Source organism: Triticum aestivum, chromosome 5A (genome assembly GCF_018294505.1).
Source record: "Triticum aestivum cultivar Chinese Spring chromosome 5A, IWGSC CS RefSeq v2.1, whole genome shotgun sequence".
NCBI lineage: Eukaryota > Viridiplantae > Streptophyta > Magnoliopsida > Poales > Poaceae > Triticum > Triticum aestivum.
The window spans coordinates 139,885,482-139,890,137 of record NC_057806.1 but is presented as its reverse complement, the minus strand read 5'-3'; positions in this window follow the sequence as shown (position 1 = coordinate 139,890,137).

Genomic DNA, 4,656 nt, shown 5'->3' with positions numbered 1-4,656 from the left:
ATAGCGTCAGAATTAGGGTCAGGGGGGCCACCAGGTGGGCACAACCCACCAGGGTGCGCCTGGAGGGGGTGGTGCGCCCTGGTATATCGTGCTCACTATCGGTGTCAAAACTGATGGATCTTGGGTAGGGGGTCCCGAACTGTGCATCTAAGGCGGATGGTAACAGGAGGTGGGGGACACAATGTTTACCCAGGTTCGGGCCCTCTCGATGGAGGTAATACCCTACGTCCTGCTTTATTGATCTTGATGATATGAGTATTACAAGAGTTGATCTACCACGAGATAGTGGAGGCTAAACCCTAGAAGCTAGCCTATAATTATGATTGTTGTTGTCCTACGGACTAAACCCTTTGGTTTATATAGACACCGGAGGGGGCTAGGGTTACACAGAGTCGGTTACAAGGGAGGAGATCTACATATCCGAATTGCCAAGTTTGCCTTCCACGCAAAGGAGAGTCCCATCCAGAGACGGGACGAAGTCTTCAATCTTGTATCTCCATAGTCCAATAGTCCGGCCAAAGTATATAGTCCGGCTGTCCGAGGACCCCCTAATCCAGGACTCCCTAAGTAGCCCTTGAACCAGGCTTCAACGACGATGAGTCCGGCGCGCAGATTGTCTTCGGCATTGCAAGGCGGGTTCCTTGTCCGAATACAACATAGAAGATTTTGAACACAATTATTGTGTCCCGCTCTGTAAAACAAATTCCACATACCACTGTAGAGAGTACAATATTTCCACAAATCTAATCTGCTGACAACTTTTCATAACATGACATCACGCCATGGACCGGTCATTATTCAAACCGTTTTCCTTAACCAGCTACTGCACATATTGCGAGGCAGTTTTCTTGGCATGTCTTGTCGAAGCAGAGATTGTGTCCCCTTATCACGGGATTCTCATCAATACGGGTGTGGGTAACCCAACCGCGCATGCTGGTATGACTCCTCAATTTTTGGCAAGTTCCGAATGGCCACACGGAGGATGCTTGATATTCATCCTATTTATAAAGGGGCCAAGGCCTATCCTTTTCTTCTCGCGCTCAATCCTTCCCCTCCCCCACCTTGAGTTCCAACACCCAAGGTTCAGGCTAAGCGCCTCAGACCCTTACCCATGTCCGGATCCAACCTTCAAGGCCGGTGGATGGCCTCCTCTATCACAGAGGGGGACATCAAGAAGCTAAGGGAAGCCAAGTATCTGACCGCCGAAATCTCACACAGGCTGCCTGCTCAAGTGCACGTCATCCCCACTCCCGAACCCAACGAGAGCGTCGTATTTGTTTCCCACTTCCTCCGAGGGCTAGGCTTTAGTCTTGATCCCTTTGTCAGAGGGCTTATGTTCTATTATGGGCTCGATTTCCATGATCTAGCCCCGGATTCTATCCTTCACATCTCGTCGTTTATCGTCGTGTGTGAGGCGTTCCTCCGCATCACCCCACACTTTGGCTTATGGCTCAAGACCTTCAATGTGAAGCCGAAGATGATCGATGGGCGACACACGGAATGCGGAGGTGCCATAATAAGCAAAGGCGCCGATGCTCCATGGCCAAAGGGTTCCTTCCCGGAGGTTTCCAACTTATGGCAGCGGGAGTGGTTTTACATCATAGCTCCCCGAAGTACTAAGTGGGTAGCTTCCCCCGCCTTCCGTTCGGGCCCCCCGCCACAACTGGCGTCATGGGTCAACAAGGGGCTGGACTAGGGGTCAGTTAATGATGTGCTGACATTGCAAAGTCGTATCCGAGATCTCCTCAAGAGGGATGTCAGTCTCGTCAAGGTAATGCAGGTTATGCTAGTTCGTCGGGTCCTGCCATGCTAATGCCGATCTCTCCGTGTGTGGGAGTTCAACCCGGAAGGACCATGAACTATTCAGCAATTCTTCGGCATGACGCTCGAAGGGATGTATGGATTGTTCTTCGGATCACGGATAAAGTGTCCGGACACCACCGAGGATGCGGGTCTAAACTGCAATCGTCTAGATACCCATGTAAGTAATTCTGCGGCCGAACATGCTGTCTTTTTATTTATCACAACATCATTCTGAAAAAATTGCTCTTGGCCAGGACTAGATAAGAAAGGCGAAGATGATCAGGTGTTCGGCTCCCCTTCCCGAAGGCTCACCGGATCCTGTGCTAGCCAGGATGCTCGAGCACGCACTTTATCAAGTGCCATCAGGGGAAGATAAAGGGAGAGATAAAGAAGCCGAAAGCAGGCCTCACGCATTACTCATCCAAACCGGGGGAATTAGTGTCTCCGCGAAGGAGGATAATCAGGGAGAAGAATCTAGAATCCTCTCTCCCCAAGGAAGGAAAATAACCACCCCTGAAGACCTAGAAACGAAGGTTTCCAAACGAGGGAAGATACCTTCGCAAGGGGCCCTGCCCCGGAGGGCGTCCTTACCACACAGTGCCTGCAAGGGGGCTAGCCCTCCATCGAGTTGTAAGTGAATCAAGAGTATTTTTGGTAAATATATCCTGCTTTATCTTGGAGGACAATAACCGAGACATATATATTGCAGTCCTGCTCGTAGCCCTTCTCAACAGAGTTCGTCTTCGGGGGATCTTCTTCCGTAGATGATGAAGAGTGAAACGCCTCCCCCTGCCTCCCCGCCTCCTGGGGCGGACGACCCTTAGGTGTCGTCATGGAGGGTTTCTCCTGACCCACCAAGGCCAGAAGCTAACCCTTCGGCCTCCCGAAGTACGGAATATTCAGCTCCTATGGAGAGCAACAGAAAGAGTCCGGGACTGTCCGATGCGCAACCGGACGCACTGATGAGTCTTTTGGAGAAAGCGGCTATCTCAGAGGCGCATCGTACTTTAATGGGTACGGTGGTTGAGAGGATTTCATCCGCCAAAAGTGGGTTGCATGAAGCTTTTGTGAGTTTGCTAAGAGGCTTTGAGATACGCAAAGTAATATATAAATTTTTTGATGGTACCGCACATGCTAGGTGTGCTCTATACAGATAGTACCCCCTGAGACTCTGGTTGCTATCTAGAGGCGACAAACAGAGGATCGTAGTCCCAGGTAATGATTGTGCTACTTTCATGTGCAGGCGGCTGACGGTCCGGTGGCTGGCGGGACTACAGAATTTGCCGCACTTAGCCAGCAACTCGGCGCGGTAGATGCTGACATCGCGCTTGGGAACAAGCAGCTTGACAAGGCACAGGGTATGTATTTTTGGGTGGTCAACAAATATTGAGAGGAGCATGATGCTAGTATCTATAATATGTTGTGACTGCAGATGGAGCTGCCGCCGTGGAGACCCTTCGGGCGGAACTTGCCCAAGCCAAGGAACAAGGAAGGAGGAGTGATGCGGCCACCCTAAAGGCGGCCAAAGAGTTAAGAGCCGAACAGGCTGCTCGTCGCCAGAGCGAAGATAAAATAGCCAAGATGGCTATTTAGCTGAAGGATGCCGCCGACCGATATGAGCTTCTTGAAAAGGAAAGCCAAGCGAAAGTGGCGGACCTGGAGAAAACCATGGTAGCAGCCAAGGAGACCCGCTCTCAAATCAGAGCGGCGAAGGAGGAGCTTCGTCAAGCCGGAGATATCATGGCTAGGAAGCCCTTTTTGTTGCGGATGAAGTTCGGAGATCCGAAGTATGCCCCTCTGGATCAATTATGGAGTGCTGCAGACGTGTATTCGGACCTGGCAATGAGTGCTGCTGACGCGACTGAGTTTTTGAAAGATCAAAAAGATCACGAAGTGGAAAAGTTGTTCTGGTCACAGTTTAGTGCTCCAACGCGTCCACTGCTGTTAAATGAGCAAATGGCCGAGTGGGCTAAGCTCCATAGGTTGTCCAGGCTTGCCATGAGGTCTGTCGTGGATCATCTTTGGCCGGAAGTACCAAGACCGAATAGTTCTTTTGGGTTAGTGCAAAGATTCCTTGGTGTTGTGCCGCATATCGATGTTGTAAAGTGGTCGGCGTGCATAGAGGGTGCACGGATGGATCTTGCCCGTGTTAAGACATATTGGGAAGAGATGGATGCCACCTCTATTGCAACCCGGGGTCCAGCCATAGGACAGGTCTCGTCCGAGCACTATTTTGAAGAAGTCCTAGAAGGCACTCGTCTAATAGAGGCTCAGTGCTCGAAGAGTATCATGTTCGAGTGATATGTATCCCAATTTGTAAAAACAATGCTATTTGGCTTATAAAAGGTTGTGTTTATACTTTTGCCTGAAAGTATTATGATGCCTCATGTGCGGCCATTTTATGTATGTATATAACCTGAAAGTTTGCAGTCGTCGGCTTCAGCCCCCACGCATATAATGCAGGGGTGTTCGAAAAAGCGCGTATTCACACTTGATCCAACGTCTTGGTCCATTAAGGAGGTGATAGCGCGGCGAACAAGGCAATCGAATTATATTGCTTTAACACTTTCACTTAGCCATAGGAGTTTAACAGTGGGGCTACTATATAGCCCCTGGTACTTCCGCGCTTATCCGAATGCGGTGCGCGTACATACATGACCAGGAAACCGGTCCTTCGTTAATGCGGAGGAATCGCGAAGATTCCACTGAGTCCTCGAGTGGTTGACCAGTCTCGCGCTTTATCATGACAGTCAGTTTTCGGCTTTCTCTACTGAGGTGCTCGTCCAGATGAACCAGGGCACAATCGCAGTAGTTCTCCCGGTGCCACCTTAGCCGATAGAGCGGAACGTAAGG